Source organism: Anas acuta, chromosome 14, assembly GCF_963932015.1.
Source record: "Anas acuta chromosome 14, bAnaAcu1.1, whole genome shotgun sequence".
Lineage (NCBI taxonomy): Eukaryota > Metazoa > Chordata > Aves > Anseriformes > Anatidae > Anas > Anas acuta.
This window is the reverse complement of record NC_088992.1, coordinates 977,708-988,067: the sequence shown is the minus strand read 5'-3', so window position 1 is coordinate 988,067 and position 10,360 is coordinate 977,708. Positions and strand designations below refer to the sequence as shown.

The 10,360-nt window shown below is 46.1% G+C and overlaps 1 long non-coding RNA gene across 3 annotated transcripts in view; it reads right to left on the bottom strand.

The window, feature by feature from the left end:
- Positions 1 to 3,523: 3,523 nt before the first annotated feature.
- Positions 3,524 to 10,360, bottom strand: part of LOC137864298 (uncharacterized) — a 71,279-nt gene continuing 64,442 nt past the window's right edge. For all 3 annotated transcript variants that reach the window (XR_011101408.1, XR_011101409.1, XR_011101410.1), the window contains one exon: positions 3,524 to 10,303. This is a non-coding gene — a long non-coding RNA (uncharacterized lncRNA). The remainder of the gene's footprint in view (positions 10,304 to 10,360) is intronic.

Genomic DNA, 10,360 nt, shown 5'->3' with positions numbered 1-10,360 from the left:
GCAGGAGCCCACCACTTTGCTAGCACTGGCAGGGGCTATCCTAATGCTGAACTCCCTGGCAAGGCCCAGATCCTAAAGCACAGACCAAGCGTGCTGAAATCCCTGCAATGGGCTGTATTCAGCTAAAAATCCACATCTGAAGTAGAGGCACATGCAGTTAGAAAGGGGAAGCTCAGCAGCCTCCAGGGCTCAACCCCAGCACCCAGCTCGCTGCGGGTGCAGCTCCCCAGGATGCTGCAGCAGGAACGGGGAGGTTTCGTTATGCACTGGAGCTCTGCAGGGAGATGAGACTCACTGGGCCAGAAAGTTTAAATATTCAAAAAGAGTCCAACTCAGTGAGCAAGTAGAAGCATTATTTCTGGTCTCTGATTCCGCCTCAGGAACTGCCTGTACATTTTCTAGTTATTAATGAATGAATAAAGCTCATAAACAGCATTACTTTCCCTTCACCAGTAACTCTGGCCTGGGTTTACTACAGCGTATCCTCACATCAGCAGGAGGGGCGAGGACGTCCCCAGCTCTGGACCAGGCTCTTTGTGCTCTCTGGCTGCTCTGGGTTGGGGGGGTCCTGCAGAGCTAAGGCTCGCCCCTCCTGAGCCTCCCACACTGAGCTCCGGCACTGCCAAAGTCCCTGAGGCTCTCCGAATTAAATAACTAAACAGCAGCTGCTGTCACCTCTGCTGCTGATCTGTGACTGTGCAGACACCCCAAGCACCCTGCAGAAGCAAAGCACTTAGACCACCGAGGCTGGTAGGAGCTGGATCTGTGCTGGACACCACACAAGGGCCAAATAGTAAAATGCACTTCAGGTTTCTGACTTCAACATGCACAAGCTGATATTTAAGCATTAAAAAAAATGTTTGGCTTTTCTTTTTTTTTTTTTTTTTTTTTTAATGAGTATAAAGTCATCAGCCTTGAAGCATCACCTATCGGTATGATATCTACACTTCCAGCGGTTCCTGTATTTTTAAAGTTAATTAAGTATTAAATGCTACATCAGGACCTGGATGCTGAACCCAGTTTCAATAAATTAAACTAAATTTGCTCCTTTGAGTGGCCTCTTTATCAAATATTAAATCATTTCATAACTTCAAACACAGAGAAATATCAAGCTGTTACAGCTTGTAGGGCAACAAGTTCCTGGCTTTGCTCTGCACCCAGAGCTGCAGCTGCAAACAAGCGAATTGGGCGGGGGGCAGCCAAAGCACCTTCTAATTTTTCCAGTTACTCATCTATGCCATGAAATGGGAAAATGGATATTCACTTTAGACCTACCTGCTAGTGATACAAATGTTATTCTGCTTTTTATAAGGCTGTAATGCTGCAGTTAAGTCCTTCCTGAAATGACAGAACAGGTGAGCTGTTTTCCAGTGATCATTTCTCCAGGCAGACCAGATTTTCATCCTGCAGCCGTACTTAGCAGTATTATAACAAATATCCTCCTCCAGGTTAAACCTTCAAAGGCATCCCAAACCATGTATTTAAATGATAGCAAAAAAAATTCCCCTAACTCTTTAAAGGTAATGATCTTCATTTTCATTTTCCACGTTTCTCTCCTTATAATAGCCATGTGCTAAATCTTCATGAGATTTTTATAGTTTCACTGAAGGAATATTTGCATAATTATTAGTGCATAATCTACTTTAATAGTCCCACTGATTTTACTATTATAGCTAAATGTATGTGGTGTCAAATTTAAGCACGTAGAGTTCTGGACAGTTCTTGGACAAATACTGTGCCTGCTGCAAAGAAAGTGAGCCCGTTTTGTCCCGGGGGGGGGGGCGGCCTGCCCCAGTACCACGATCCCCCCTCCCTGTGGCAGGTGCTGCTCAACGCTTGGCTCTGGGGACAGTGGGTGTAGAGCAGAGCCAATGGAAAATTGTGGACTTGGTGTTCGGGGTGGGTTTCATGCTAGCTGAATGTGCTCTGGCTTCCTGCTGTCCTCTTTTGGAATCTTCCTCCATGGGGCTGACATGGAAATATATAAAAGGCATCTACTAAAATAAGAATAGTGAGGGGTATGGGTGCTGTGATGACAGCAAGTGTATAAGGAGGATATATATCTATATATAGAGAGAGATATAAAAGGAGGAACTTTTGAGGAAAATCATTGAGCTACTGATATTTTCCAACCAGAGCATGTTCTCTTATAAAATGTCATTTCTAGAATTATTATTTTTTTTGACCATTCTAATAGAGACTGATAAATGTTCTTTTCCTTAGGGCTTGTCAAGAACAGAGGTGATTGATGCTGTGCTCAGAAGTAGACAAAAATGTTCAGTACAGCATCTCCAAGTATGAATAATGGTGTAAAGCTAATCTAGACTAAACATTTTTTTAATGTATTTAAAATTCTTACAGCAGCAATTCAGGTGTAAATCATAACCCTCCACGAAAGCCATAGTAAAGACTTTTAACTCATAAAATCTGGAAAACGAAGAAAACAAGCAAAAACTATCTCAAAATATGTAGGTAAAAGTATGGAGTGAATACAGTCTTGGGGCAAACAGCTTTTCTGCATTGCTTTTGAAAATGTCAATACACAGTTACTGCTATTTGCTGAAAATGCTAACGTTTTAATTGAGAGATCCTCCTGTCCTGAGCCTGGAGACTGGGGATGCCTCTTCCCTCCCACATCCAAGCTCAAGCCTGAAGTTAAGCTCATAATGCCTTATTACCAGCAGAGAGTGGAGTGCAAAATGCTCTATTCTTTAAATGATATATTAAATTAACTTTCCTTCTGTCATTTCATGTGGAAGTTAAATATTTCTGCATAACTCTAGACAGCCGATGACAATCTGGTAGGATTAGCTGAACAACTTTCTCTTCATGGCGTGAAGAAGCCCGGAGCGCGAGTGGTGCCGGAGCCTCGCAGCAGCCTCCAGGCTCGTGCTGGGCTCTGCACCCCTCATCTCTTTGCTTCCACCTCGCAGGTCCATTGGCCTCCAGGAGAACTGCTCATGCGATGGGCACGCGGGGTCCTCTGAGCCAGAGCTGGGGAAACAAGAACTTGGCAGGGGAGCGGGTGCAGCCTGGCATGTGGATGAAGGGGCACCGCAGGGCTGCGCCTGGTTCGGGCGCTTCTTCCCTCCTGGTAAATGCTGCTCACGGCAGGGGAAGGCAGGAAGGGGCCAGCTTTTGGCCCTGTTCCACCAGCCTTGGTGCAGCCGATTCTCCCTATGGCACCAGGAGCATGAGGATCTTTTAGAAAGCACTTCAGGGTAGTGGCAAAGCTGAGATCCCAATGTCCTCCTGAAGGAGCTTTTTTTTCATTACAGAAGAAGCACAAAATTTTACTCTGAAGATATTGTCAATACCCGTTTCATATTTAGCTCCTGAACTAGCCCCATTAGATGCAGCTCCAAACATATGACAAAACAAGGTGTAGATTCATAATTTTATCATTTTCTGTTTTGAGTACTATAACTTCTCTTGGTTATTTCAGAAGATCCTCTGCTGGTTCATGTATATGTAAATATAGTTTATGGTTGAGAATTACATCAGCACATGCCAGGAGCTGAGGCATGCAGGGCACTGTTGCTTTGGCTTGGTAGAAGAAAAGCACTCCTAGCAATGCACACCCTTCTGCTTGGGGTATTACCTGTTCTGCTCCAGGGATTTCGGCCTCCTGAGACACCGTACAGTATTCCAAATTTGTTATTGCACAACAGATGACAAATAACCCTAATTGTTATCCTTTCAGCTATATGCAGGCAATGACAGTAGAAGTTTGCAACTTTTTTTAACAGGACCTGTCAGAATAACATGATTAAATGCTGCTGTCATATCCCAAAATTGTGCCTACTGTAATCTTCAAGTTTTTTCAACAGTTTTGATGGTACCTTATTTCCATAATAGCAGATAAACAACCATGTAGTACAAGGCTATAATTTCATTGATTGTTCCTGGCAACCTTGTATACTGTGACAGCTCCTGCAGCTCGAGTGATTTGTCACTTGGATCTCAAGATTCAACTCTTCTGTCTTACGCGGGCTCATATTTTACATACAAACCACTGACATTTCCCTTCCCCAAAATAAAAATGTAAAGATCACACAGAACTCTGATGCTTTTACCACACCTGCAGCGGGTCAGTAAAGGCACCGAGCAGCGCCCCTGCCCCACATGCAGGCACTGGGGCCGACATTCCCTCTGCTCCTTCCCCACCTGGGCACCCGGCTGGGACTGAGCCATCCTGCAGGGGAAGTCAGGAGAAGCTTGAGGCACAGAAGAGAAGAACAGGCCCTTCAAAAAGGAGCCTGACCTGCAGCTGGGAAACCTCAGCTGCGCACGTCCATCCTGAGCCAGCTCCTGGGCTTGTGCCCCCGCGGGACCACCACAGCCCGGGCAAGTGGGATGGGGTGCATGTGGTGGTCTGGGGGTGCTCGTGGAAACCACCACTGCCACGCAGGTGCTGGAAACGTAGCCTTTTTGTCTCCGTCAAAGACAAACAGTCAGCATCCTCCTTTGTAAATGATGCAGCTGTAAGAAATTAGGAAATAACTTCTAGATAAATAGATTTATTGGTGCAATTTGGTTTTACATGGCTAGAATGGTGTGTTTATAAAATATTTATAGTTTTCCTCTGCAGTGATGGAATGAGAACCAATTAAACAATGTGTGGGTCTTCATTAGTGCTATTACACACACAGGTTTGTTTTCTGCCTCATCTTGTCCCTTCATTAAGCTTGCCCTCATAATAAGATGACCCAGATCATTAGTTAATAATTAACTCTTCAGTATAAAATCAGATTCCTCAACATAGCATTACTGGTTACAAATTTAAGATTATGCATAAACCTGCATGCATTTGTCTGTTCCATATTTAAGTCATTCCGTTATTCATCCAAAACCTCATCAGAACAGATAATAAACTACTTCATGAACAGATGTGCCACTTATTCATCTAGTTCTATAATGATAATGAAGAAAATTTAATCTGGAGTGTCTATGGAAGATGATCTAAAAGACAGATTGGTGTGAATAATAAAGACACTACACAAGAATTTAAAAACTGACATGAAAAGGCAATCATTAACTACTCTACAATGCTGCCTTTGATATAGTCCGATAGCGTATAAAAACAAGCACCTCTTGGGTGTTGGACTCCACAAGGAGCTACTGTTTCTGCAGATGTAAATGCTCTAAATTGCTTTTACTTTAAAGAAATATAAAAGATAATTTCTCTTACAGCTGGAAGCAACATCTGACATTGCAAAATGCTGAAAACATGTTGGAGAGAGACTGGAGATTTCAGACATTCAAGGTGAGCGAGATAACATGCATAGCAGAGTATTTAGCCAAAAAATAGAAAAAGGCAGAGACAAATTGGAATCTATGAGACCAACATGCTCTGAAGAGCCATTTAGCCCTCATTAGCTAGATATATATTTATCTGTTTCCTCATATATGCTGCTATTGATTCCTGTCAATAGAAAAAAAATCAGGAATGCGATAGAGCCAGGAGGCACTTACTGTAGATGAATATTTGCAAAGACGCTAATGGAGATGCACAGCTACATGGTTGCTGTTAACAGTCAAAAAGATCATTTAAAATCCCCAAAGTGTCTTTGAAGAAAAAAAAAAGCATTGGATTCAATGTTGGTGAAATGTCCTAGATTGACAACTGTCTTCTGTTTATTCCTGCGGCAAGAAAAGCACAAACTGCTCAGTGCAAGCTCTCCAAGCAATGAACTGGGGGATGGGGAAAGGGGATGGAAAAAGACAAAAAAAAAAAAAAAAAAAGAGAGAGAGACTATCTGGGGGAGGGGGCAGGGGATAGGAGTCCACAGATTGATGCCCATACAGTTGCATTGGCTTTGAAGTTTACACTGGCTGCACATGAACCACCTGCACGTCACGAGCACGTGAGGCAGCCCGGTGGCAGAAGTCACCGCTTGCTGCTGGGAAGCCCAACGTGGAGCCCTCGCCCCTTGGTGGGCAGGCTGGGGACCAGGTGCTGGCACAGGGCGGTGCTGGGGCCACATGGCTGGAGTGGAGCTGTGAAACCATGCCAGCACCCAAAGAAAACACCTTTGGGCTCATGGATGTAGTGACTCGTGCAGCAACGCGGGACATCAGCGTCCCTTCCCCAGGGCTGCTATCTGCACATCCCCGGTGCTGTGCTCCCACGTCCTTAGCTGACAGAGCCAAAGTCATTCCCTGCAGAAAATGACCCTGAGGGGAAGCAGCCCCATAACAGTAAATCTTTTTTTTTAACAGTTTGTCAACAAAGAAGTGCTGTTTTTAGCACCAAAAATATTGCCAGCCTCTTCCAGCATCTGTCACAGCAGCAGCCGCCACCACTGCCACAAATTCTGGGTTAAGGAGACAAGCAATATAAAAGTGTCTGAGAGGGCAATGTGGGAACTGGGTTTCTCTTTTATGTCAGGTCCTTGAACATCGCGTGGACCCAGCAGGGAGGGGGGAAGGATCCAGCCCACACAGGTCTCAGAGCTTGCTGCAGCATTGGGCCCTGGGGCTGTGGTAACCAGGCTCTGCAGGGGCAGAGCTTCCTCACCCTCTGCTTCTTCCATACCAAATTCAGGGGCAAAGCCCATTGTGCCAACTTTCCTGCAGCTTCCCCTTTGGTTTCAACGGAACTAGGGTTTGCTTTAATTTACCAGACTCTTAGCTGACACCTTTCAGATTCAAGGTGCGCCCCGAACTCTGTACGCACTCTGTACCCCTGCCTATCTCCTGGATTATTCAGTGGCCTCTTGGAAAGGATCATTCAGGGCACGTTGCCAAAGAAGCTACACAAATGTGAGAGCACAGTGGTGAAAGGGAGTCCCCTTGCATGCCCACCAGCACCCCAGGCTGGGGGCAGCTCATGGGAGCTGCTCTGCCTCCCGCAGAGCCCAGCTGGCCGCAGGGGCCCCTTTTTGCCTTCAAACCCCAAAGAGAGAGCAGAGGGAGTGCTGCAGCCTGGCAGCGCTGGGCACACTGCCACCAGCAGCCAGCCCGGAAACATGGGGAGCCACCGGCGTTGTGAGATCCCTGGTGATCGCCGTCAGACCTAAAACATCACAAAAAAAAAAGCAGAAATGTATCAGAGTTGGTTCTATGTTTTCAGATTAGTCATATGCCTTCTCTAGCAGCTAGCCTTTCATGCGGTAGATTTTAGCACTTCTTGCAAGATTTCTGCTTCTCAAGGACTAGCCTGAGCTGGTCAAAAGGATAAGCATTTAATCTTCCAATGATAGAGCAGACGTTTTAATAGTTAAGATTGTTTTACTCTTAGGATAACTTCAATAAAGGATATACATCTTCCCAAGGACAAATAATTACTTGAGCAGCCTACAGCAATTTGTCAATGAAAATGACCCTGGGACTAGTTAAAGTTCATGAGGTGCAACATGAGTCACCATTAGAAAATATCAGAACTACTTCTCTCGGTGACACAGGGTGAAAATTCAGTAACAAATTGGTAGGAAATACAATGACCCCTGCTAAATCAGAGATGAGTAGATGAAGAATTACTGTAGTTGCTCATTTGGGAAGCAAATGCGAGACAATGTATTTTGAGTGCTTGAGAGGAAATTTGGTATCTTTGGTAACACAGATATAGAAAGGCAGATCATCCGCATGGTTGCCATTTATTACTGTAGTCCCAGAACTTGAAGAGGCAGTGTCAGGCTCTGGCAACAAGCGCTGTCCTCACAAGCTCTGGTTAGGCAGGGCCTCGGCCAGATGCCCACTGCCCCATCCCGTGGCCGTGTCCGAAGGCTCAGTGACAGCGCCTGCCCTCCTGCACCCCGCTGAGGGGAAGCAGATGGGGCAGCAGCTCCGTGCTGCTGTCCCTTCAGGCCCCATGCTGGCAGCAGCTCTGTCCCAGAGCTGCTGGTGTGGGTGCGGGGATGCACGGCAGTGTGCCTCGTGCCCTTCCCAGGCAGCTCCCCGGCCGTTTGCTCCTTGCCCAGGAGCAGGAGCACCGAGCAGCCTCGGGGTGAGCCCACGTTCACTGCCCCTGCAGGCTCTGCAGAGCCGTGCTTTAAACCGGGAGGCAGTGGCAGAGCGAGTATGGCCACTGATCAAACATGCACTCTGATGGATCACACGCAATCTTAAATATTATAGGAGAATGTATTTCATCTAGACAGGAAACTTTAAGTAGGACACAACAGGCATTTTTCTTACAATATTAACAATTTACCATCTGAACTTTATCTTCTCCTTGGATAATAACCACCAGACATTTGGTAAGGGAACAATTGATTTAAGATCTCAATCAAAAGGAAGCATTCCTCTTATCTGTATAGCCAAGCAATGAAGGAACAGTCATCTGGGGTTATTGTACATTTGTCAGTCCATTAACAGCATAGACTGAAGATCTATATATGGAATGTAAGACATTTGCGGAAATGACTCTTGCAAAAATCTTTAGCGGTTAAGAGCTTGCAATCTATGCCTTTCCCATGATTTCCACAGCATTTACTATTAAAAAAAAAAAAAAATCAAATCATTTTCATACTTCTTTATGCTCAAACTCTCTTCTCCACTTCAACATGCTTTTTGTTGATGATTTAGCTGCTGCTCTGATCCAGAGCCATGTGGTGCACAAGGTAGGCTTCCCTCCACCCCTCCGCAGTGAGTCTGCACGCCCTCATCCGTGCTGGTGCAAGTGCAGGGAACCTCTCCCACAGGCTTAGAAATAAGACCACACAGCTTAGCAGTGATTTAGGCTGCATTAGTCTGTGTTCTGAAATATTTGCCTCTGTGGATTTATCAGTGACCTATTCCTAAGCAAACACAGGAGCCCAAGGTGCTGGGCAATCTGCTCACCAGCAAAACCGGAGGAGTATTTGACACGTCTCTTTTCAATCCTACTCATCAGCTGAAGCTGGGGGAAGAATTCATCACAAGTTTACAAATGAGAAAAGCATGTCAGGCTTGTATTGCATGCCCACCACTGAGTGTGAATGCAGTTTGAAATGCACAGACCAACGAAGAACGGCTGATTTCAAACAAGATAACAATTTTTCCTCACATTCTGCTCTGTCTTGTAGACACTATACTGATGTGAGGCAGAAATGTCAGGTCCAAACTGTTCTGAGTTTTAAATCACAGTATGTTTGTTGACAAAATGAAAGACCCATATCCCTTTTTCTTCCTAAATTTATTTCTAGCAATTATATTAAGTCACAGCTTGCAATCTGTATTTGGGCTAAGTGCACCCTCGACTGATTTTATGTAGGATTGCTAAAAGCAAGAGATTTGCTATCCAAGGTTTGCTCTACTGTAAATGGATGATGCACTGTTATCAATCAAATCTGAATGATTACTGATCTAGGCCCATGGTTATGAGAGCAAACATTGATTCTAGCTCTTCTTGCATGGCTGCACGTGTGCCATATTAGATGCAGTAAGTACTGCTAAAACACCAGCTAACTTCTTCGAAAGCTGTCTGGAGTGGAAAAATAGCTGTGCTTAGTAGGCAAATGTGCTGACATACCAGTAAACTCAGAGAACACTAAGGATTTCTCTAAATGACGTAAGAATGAAATAAAACCAGTAACAGCCCTTAAGAGAAAGGCCGTGGCGTGTTTCTGCCTGCACAGAAGTTACCAGCAGGGACCCCTGCTCCAGCGCTGGAGCACAGAGCTCAGGCTGCGGTGCCAGTACTGAGGAGACCAGCTTGGACCAAGGCTGCAGTGCCACGAAGCCCCCCAGGGGCAGCCCCCCAGGAGCTCCACACCTCCCCGGGCACCTGCAGCCACCCGCTGCCCCCATCGCCCACCCGCAGGATAGGGAACAGGTCCCTGGGGTCCCTCCCCAGCCGTGCGCTGCCCCTGCTGCCCCCACGCTCCTGGGCAAGGGGGACCCGCAGAGCCCCCCGCTGCCCCTGATGCCATTCAAAGAGCAAGAGGCCGACTGCACGGCCCTCAGCGTGCACCGCACTCGCCCAGCCTGAGCCCAGCTTCGGGCAGGTCTCCCACATGGCATGGAGCGAGGTGGCTGAGGAATCTGGTGCAGGCCATGTTTATTTTTAACGTGACTGTTCTGCAGAGATAATTGTGTCAAGCTGAATGCACAGCACACGGGTTACATTTCTATTCAGTTACCATGGTTGCTAATACTTAAAAAATTGCCTGAGAAAGGACTGGAATTGTTCTCTCCATGCCGGGAAACGTCTCCCTGTCTCCTTCCTGCCCACATAGTGCAGCAGCACTGCTGGCCTCTGCTTCGGATGTGAAGCTTGTGGAGATCCGCTTAGCTCGGTTTCTTGCTCAGTTTATGTCCTCACCTCCACTTTTGTTTTATTCAGGGAGAAATCTTTCTTACTGTCGCTGCCGGTAGGCATCTGTGGGAGAAAAGAAAAGTGCGCTTGTGTCCCAGGCTGTTCTTGCACATTTGATCC